Source organism: Austrofundulus limnaeus, unplaced genomic scaffold (assembly GCF_001266775.1).
Source record: "Austrofundulus limnaeus strain Quisiro unplaced genomic scaffold, Austrofundulus_limnaeus-1.0 Scaffold2553, whole genome shotgun sequence".
NCBI lineage: Eukaryota > Metazoa > Chordata > Actinopteri > Cyprinodontiformes > Rivulidae > Austrofundulus > Austrofundulus limnaeus.
Window position 1 is genome coordinate 6,829 of NW_013954955.1, and position 8,564 is coordinate 15,392.

The window sequence follows — 8,564 nt, forward strand, 5'->3', positions numbered from 1 at the left end:
CCATGATGATTACTTCCTTTGCTCTCCCATTCTCTCATTACTTACCGTATTATCGTCATTGTATTCACTCATTACATTCTCTCATTATACCAGCAATCATATTGTCAGAGCGGCAGCCACATTTTCAAAGTGTGCACATCTCGAGCTAAAATAGGACTTGTGTTTGCATGTTTACACAGAGAGGTGGTGACTAATCTCATATCCTCCTTCATCTGTTGCCATGAGTTCACCGCCCACCATTTTCTCATAATGGTTTGCCAAGATGTGAAAAACAGCTTCAGTGGGAATCACCAGTGTTACAAAGTAAAGGCATGTGACTCATGAACTTCACTCTGAACAAACTCACATTTATCATCTTCAGCTGAAAGTGTTCTTTTGTTCACTGCGTTAACGAGCTCAAGAAATATGCAGGATTTTGTCTCAAAAGATTCGGGCAAATTTTTTATTGTCTTCTGGGTGTCTGTAGTGTTAGCTCTGTTGATGGAATTAAACACCCGGAGAAAATTAAAGGGCAAGGATTCCTTGTAGGGTGGCATTTTGCTAACCACCTTTTAGCTAAGCGTTTAAATACAGTGAAAACTAAGGGTGCAACATGTATCTGTATCGAACCTTTCAATACAGTGCTTTAGGTGCATTATCACTTGTATCAAATTTTTAACATTTTTAAAAAATATATCAACATGTCTTCTGAAGATGCTCTGTGTTGAAGGATCAGTGGATCTGTGTTCGACTACTCCACCTAGGCTGCTTTGTTGAGCGCAGATCCACTGAGAAACTTGCTGTTTCAGCAATATTTGATTTAAAAACTGTACTTAATATTCATAATTAATTTCAATAAATTACAAGTTAAGAAGGGCATGGAAATTTGATTTTTTTTTTAAAAAATCAAACCCTTAGATATCGATTGTATCAACCAGAATTGAAAAATTTCTGCATAGTTGCACCCCTACAAATTAAAAAAAATGCTTTTAAAAAAAGGACTTCATATTCTAAGGCGCAAGAAAAGCTAATATAACATCATCAGTTGGATGTGGCAAAACTAAAGTTTCAGAACATGAAAAATAAAAAAGATTGGATCATTTTTGAGCCCCATAAACATTGGCAAATGCAGGAAGTTTCAGAAGGACATGGACATTTCTCTTTGTGTATCAAAAACAAATCAAACCAAATCACAAATTTTCTGTATCGTTGCACGTCTAATCAATCAATCAGTTTATTCACTCAATTCAACAATTTTCATCTTTTTAAGCCACTTCAATAGAAAGCAGAACTGAATATTAGTTTCTTATTTTCTTCATCATCAGCAACTTTTTTAAAGAAGAAAAGGAAAGAGAAGAAAAAAAGTGAAATGTAATGGAAAAGAGCGAAAGAGACATTAGAAGATATGTGAAATATATAGAGAAAACACAAGACAACACACCCGACATCATCTTTAACATACAAACATATTGTCTTGTAACACTTACTATGCATGAGTGAAATGGGAGCAGGAAGAAGAAAAACCTAAATACTATAGAATATATAAACATCGTAGCCTACCATATTCTGTTGAGAAATTACAGAAATGTAACTGTTGGGGATATTTTCATGCTAGGTTTTATATCAGAATATTTTTGGTGAATAACTTTCAGCTACTAACACATCTATTATTTTTCCAAAATCTGTCAAAATGACCGAGATATAGTCATTTTGTGTTGGCTAAAATCGATTAGCTGTAGCAACATTTGAACTTTTGTCGACTCCAAATGTTAATCAGTTGTAGATGTACAACCAAGGATTATTTTCTGAAAGCTTCTTTAAAAAAATCATCCAGTGGATCGTGAGATATTTTGGTTTCAGACAGACACAAAAAAACTCACAAACACAAACCTGGGAAAAACATTATTGTGTCCTTTTGCCTTTCAGAGTGGGGTGATAATTATTGAATTGCTCTAGTTGCTGTCAGCACTGGCAGAATCTTTAAAAAGTTTGTTCTGCCTTTAATTGCATAGAAACCACCCACATTAAAAATCCAGTTTTTAACCTTGTTAGCATCATGTCCACGTGTTGTCGTTTTCTATGTGAACAGATAAAAAAAGTGTTTTAAAAAAATCCTATTTTATTTTTAACAAAAAGATTTTCTATGTTGACACAGAATATACTAAAACTTTGTTTTGGTTTACATTTCAACCACATATTAGGTTTTACTCTCCTGTACACCTCGGCTGAGCGTGGCTAACAAACAACAACCGGGTATTTTCTGCATAGAAACATTGTTTTAACACATCCTCTTATAAACACTGAAAAGTACCACATGCACGACTGACTAAATGTGAAATAAATAAAACAGAAATACTGTTAAAAGTAAAAGAGTGTTACTCACTGTTGAGTTGTGGTGAGCAGCTGCCATCTTGAATTCTGAACTGTTCGACAGGTGAATAATCGACATGCATTATGGGAGATGTAGTCTATGGTCAATGTTGGCTTTAAAGCATCTTATTTTGAGACATTAATACAGGGTTATTCAGTTGAACTACTCAGGGGGTCACAGTTACTTAGAGCCAACAGCTCATGGGCAGGACACATTATTATCTTTCACTTTTTAAATTTATTTTGTTGTATTGAATAATAATCATATTAAGTAAAAATATATATTTATTATTAGTTTTTTGTTTTGTTTGGAGGGGGTTGGGATGGGTCCTCTTTAAAGCCCCGCCCACCTCCGGCTTCCAGACCGCTCTACTCCAGTTTGAGAGAGGGGGGTTACGTTTTCTAGCAGTGCAGAGACGTTTTACTTACATTTTAATTAAAAGATGTCAACAACAGAAGACTTGTTCATCCAGCTTTACATGTTAGAGCCAGAGTCTGACCCAGAACCAGAGACCACCAAATTGTAGTCGGTAAGTCCAGCCCTAATTTAGCCATTCTGTTGCAGATAATTTGACATAATAGTTCAGAAAACATCAGAAAAATTTAGAGAAAACTGAACATCCTGCAAAATCTGACCCAAACAGAATATAAAGGTATCTTTGCAGCACCAGGAGTGACTAAATAGAACGTTTCTGCCTCCTAGAGACTCTTTAAGTTCACAACAAAATGTATTTACCAACTAAAAAAGGGGATTTTGCCCCATTTAACTTAGCCTTGAAAGATTTCTGAAATTTTAACCAAACTTGTGACCACTAACTATATTTAACAGAACATTACTTCCAGACTATATATTTAAATATTTACATTTTTTACACTAATTAGGCTCCATAGTTTGAACCTTATATATATATATATATATATATATTTACAGGTTTAAATGATAGCTTAGTGATTTTTCATGTGTGTCACAAAAAAGATGGTGGCTGTGTAAAATTGGAGAATTGTCTGGTCTGAAAGGAGGATTTGGTGTGACGTTCTCCACGCATGTCCCTCATGTCTCAGTGGAGCTTTCCTTAGAGCCCCCGGAGGTAAAAGATGACTGTTCGTTATGCAGTGCTGGTGAGCACGGAGCACGGCAAAATCAGCTCCCCGGAGATGCTCGGTTTGATGAATGAGCAGGTGCAAAGTATGGATTACCCTTTTTGTTGTAGTGTTGAAACTGCACGGATGCACTTCCCTGAAGGGCTTTGCAGTGCGTGCTGTCTGCACTCCTGCTTCGCACGTGATCTATTCCTCTCAATTTTTCATGCCAGTAGGAGTTCCTGCTCCATTCTCTTTTCTGCTGACCCGTGTGTTGCTTTCCACTAACGCCTCATTATTATGGATACTCTGATACGTGTGGCATTAATACAGAAAAATGGAGCCTTATCTGCTATTCTCGACACGCTGCAAAGAAAAACAGCGATTTCCACATCGTTTTTTTCTGCATTATGTTCTACCTCCTGTATGCTTTATGCAGACATTCACTCCCACACCGCCTCCCCCATATTTCCAGAAGATATCCTGCTGTGGATACCTTATATGTACTTAAAAAATGAGATTGGACCTAATTTCTGTGCATTTTCCTGAAAATGACGCATGTAAAATATGACGTATTTCATGTGGTTTTACTGTGTCGTAAACTCTCATCACTGCTGCAGTGATTTCAAACTGAATTTCAGAACTTCTGTTGCATTTATTCACATTAAATGCAACCCTAACATCTAATTTCTAACCCTCCCCCTTACCTCCATCCCTAACCCTAACCTCAGGGTCCTAACACCTCAAATTAACCTGGATATTTACTAAATCCAGGATACTTACCTGATTCAAAACTCCAAAATCTACATCTGGAACCAACAAATTTAAGAAAAATATTCCCACCCCCATCTAAACAACAAAAAATAGAACAATACTTACCTGTTTGTCTTTTTTCAAACAAATATTTTATTAACAAAAACAAAGACCTTCCTGTGTTGAAGGGGTTCCTCTCGGGGCTGATGGATTCGCAGGAGTGATAGTTGGGACACGGATGGACCGTGCACAAAAGCTCTGGTGCCTTCGCCTAGGGTTTTCAGTTATATCTGTACAGGGCTGTGGCATGTAAAGAAATAAAAACAAAAACTTTGATTAAAAATAACACTTAGTAAAATAACAAATCTTGAAAGAAAATTGCTTAAGTACTGTAACAGAGTAAATGTACTCATAATAAACATGTCTGTTTAAAAGTTCACTTTGTAAATACATGCATACTAAAAAATAGATTTCTGTACTTTCCTGTTTTTTAGTCTGCTTTAAAGTGCCTGTGACACTGAATTTTTGTAATAAATGTGAATGTATTTTTTGGAAAGATAACATTGAAAACATATTGTAAAAAAGATTTCACGTCACTGAGATGAACAGCTGTTGAGGTATTTGGATGTGAAGTAACAGGACGTGATGTCAAAGGGTAATGTCTGAATGTAAACCTGAGCCTGGTTCTGCTGGAGGTTTCTTCCTGATTAGCAGGGAGTTTTTCCTCTCCACTGTCTGCTCAGGATGGGAGACTGTGATGAAGTGATTCAACACAATCTGCTGCTTTCTTCTTTAGATTGTTCTTTTTTCATGTACAGTGCCCTGAGACAACGTATGTTGTGACTTGGCGCTACAAAAATATTTTCACAGACTTTTTGTATTTCATAGATATGCATGTCACAGGAACTTTAATGCTGTAATTGTCTTCCTGTTTGCTCCTGCAGGAGTGTGCCTGGTGCTGGGCTGCATGATTTTCCCCGACGGGTGGGACGCAGAGGTGATCCAGGACATGTGCGGGGAGCAGTCGGGGAAATACTCCCTGGGTAACTGCTCCGTACGCTGGGCCTACATGCTGGCCATCATGGGCATCCTGGATGCCCTCATCCTCTCTTTCCTGGCCTTCGTCCTGGGAAACCGGCAGACAGACTTTTATCTTGATGATCTGCAGACGGACAACAAAGGTGAGCAAAGCAATGACAAAATGTATGAAATCAATTCATTTTCATACTTTGGATTATATTTGTTTATTATTTAAAAACAAAACAAATTCTATAAAAAATATAAATCACAAATAAAACTAGACATGGGTTTTTACGATGTAAAAACAAGTGTGCATTGCCATGTAGCATGTCATTGCAGCATGGCACTTTCAGAATGAACTGTGACCAAGTTCAAATGTGTTTTCTAAACCAGCTTGTACCTGTCACGTCAGCANAAAATAAACAACAAAACAAAAGTATCTAATTCTTCTCAAATAACAATTCATATGATGCACATTATTCTATTTCAGATTTATTCAACAGAACTTTTGTCGTTCTCCTAAACATAAACATTGATCTGGAACTTTTAACTTCAATCTCCAGAATATTCCGTAATATTACTTGGATTGAAGTACAACACTTTTACAAATTCTGTCTGCATCATCTCCATCATTGGTTCTATATCTTTATCCAAACAAATAAATGTAGTATCATCTGCAAACAAAACACACCTAAAAAGTCCCGACGCATTTACAACGTCATTCACGTACAACATAAATAACTGTGGTCCAAGTACAGAACACTGAGGAACTCCACACGTGACATTACAGACTTTAAGTTTGGTGTTTACAGTTTGTAAACCAGAGTGCTAGCATATGCTTCAAGCCTTGTTTCCTGTTTTTGGTGCATGTTGGTAGCAGCAGCTACACATACAGGCGTGGTGTAGCTACATCACCTTCACTGATTTTATGCATTTTTGCACATGGATAAAGATATTTCTAGATGCAGTGCCATGTTTCTGAGAATAGTTTTATAAACAATAAGAAAACAAATTGTTTTGGAAAACCTGTGTTTTCATATGAACAAAGCCTATAACATGTAGGATACTGGTCCAAGAAGACCAGGATTAGAAAACACCTCTGTCATGAATAAAATGGTAACAGTTTTGCTTATATAGTGTGGCCAAAGGTAAAAAAAAAAAAAAAAAGTCCAACTTTCATTTCCGTGAGCAACATCTGCTCTGTTGAAAAATGAATACATTCTAATCTGACCTCAGTATCTTCAGCCAAATTGCTTTGAGTGCTGGATCCAGGAGTGGGGGAGGGTCCTCCTGGGGGTTTCTGACAGTTTGCATGATATTGCATCAGGGTGGTTGAATCACATTGTTCTGTGCTCCATAAAGAAAGGGGAATAGGAAGCGAGGAGTTGCAGAGTGCAGTAACAGAAGGGCAAGAGCAGGAGATATTATTCTGAACAATAAAGTCTCCTTATGCGAGGATTTTGTTTGAACTGACTCAGTGAAACCAAAGAGCATCATCACAAAACAAAGAGCAGCGGTGAAAAAGAAACAGATCTATACATGAGACATAACAGAGCACGAAAGGTATACAGACAGAGTAAAAGAGGAGGAGTGAGAGTTGGAGAGGATTGTGACAAAAGATGTCTTGCTTTTCTGATGGTCTATCTCCATGATGGTTTCCATGGTAACTGGAGATATTTCAGAGCGTGGGCGTGTCTTTCTGTTCTTATCTGATTAACCTCACTGACAGCCTAAGTGATTTTACACATAACGCCTCCAATACTTTTTTCTGCAGTTTGAAAAGTGTTTTGTTTCAACTTTTTTTATGACATTCCTCCACAACTCTAATCGCCGATTAAATTTGTTGTTGTTTTTTCCCAATAAATGCAACTATTTCCAACAAAATTATATTTTAATAAATTCTAATAAGTTAAAAATAAAGTATTTTTATTTCAACAGAACCTTTTTAGTTATAAACTAAAAATAACATAAGTTAAAGGGGCTATTTCTTAAAGAGGCAACATTATGTATTTCTCAGGCATATATTGAAATTCTATACCATAATAAAGTAACTATGTCACCTTCAGCTGTTATTAAAATGCTGTTTATATGTTTATATAGAAATTAATCTTGACTTCTCATATTCTAAATGCCTTGAAATTGGCCTCTGTCTCTTTAAGAACCTCCTTCTGCTTCTGTCCCGCCCATTTCAGCACGGGCCAGGTGTGTGTGTGTGTGTGTGTGTGTGTGTGTGTGTGTGTGTGTGTGTGTGTGTGTGTGTGTGTGTGTGTGTGTGTGTGTGTGTGTGTTCTGTTAAACAACGGTTAATAAAATAAATAAATAAAATCTGGGATGAGGAAGCTCGACTTGGAGACACAGCCCAGAGGAGGAGCTAATCCCAAAAGGTGGTTCTAGGCCCAACCGGTTGTTTTTGCTCTCCAGCCTGGCTGCCTCAGGACACTACAGGATTTCTCAAACATGCATGAATGAGTCAAAGCAAGACTCTGTTTTAATGAGAGGATAACATTATAACATATATAAAACTAAAAAAGTTGATTCTACATGATATTGCCCCTTTAAGGAAATGCGTATCACTTCCTGCCTTTTAGACCAAAGATTTTAAATAAAGTCAACTTCTTCTAAGAAGGATGTACTGTAGTTACAGCCAATTAGCCACAAATGGGCATCACACATAATCCTCAAATCTTCAAATAAATTACCATAATAATGTTTATAAATCTTATTTGAACCTAAGTTGCTAATTTTGAGCCAATTGGCCAAATATTTGCAAGTGAAAACAAATTCACCTGACCTGCCCATAGGGAGCAAAGGGAAGCAGTTTTGCTCAGTGAGAGATGACCTAATTGCTTAACTCACACTTATGTAAGTGTATTCATGTTGTGCAAAAATATGCACTTTTCCCAGTTACGTCTGACTCTGTGCCAACACTTGTTTTCCTTTTCTGTCTTTGCAGATTTTGCCATTTCAAGGGTGAGTCGACTTACATTCCACATTTCTTCATGCGCCATGTTTAAAGATGAGCCTTACAGTGATTAACCTGTGTTTCATTACTCCTTCAAGTTAGAGGTTGCACATAATATATTAATGTTTTACTTAAATGATCAAGACATGCTCAAAAGAACATGTCTGCTTTGTGTTTTAGCCAAGAAATAAGACAAAATCAGAGTTTTAGAATCAAACACCAAACCTCATGAAGTCTAAGAAGTTCACCAAAATGTAGTTTATCAGGAAAAGGGAAGCATTAACTGAACAAAAATCAGCCTCATCTACCAAGTAAGTAAGTAAGTAAGTAAGTAAGTAAGTAAGTAAGTAAGTAAGTAAGTAAGTAAGTAAGTAAGTAAGTAAGTAAGTAAGTAAGTAAG

The 8,564-nt window shown here is 36.7% G+C and overlaps 1 pseudogene; it reads left to right on the forward strand.

Annotated features, from left to right (window-relative positions):
• Positions 1 to 5,067: 5,067 nt before the first annotated feature.
• On the forward strand, positions 5,068 to 5,363 carry LOC106511153 (lipoma HMGIC fusion partner-like 4 protein pseudogene; annotated as a pseudogene).
• Positions 5,364 to 8,564: the final 3,201 nt, after the last annotated feature.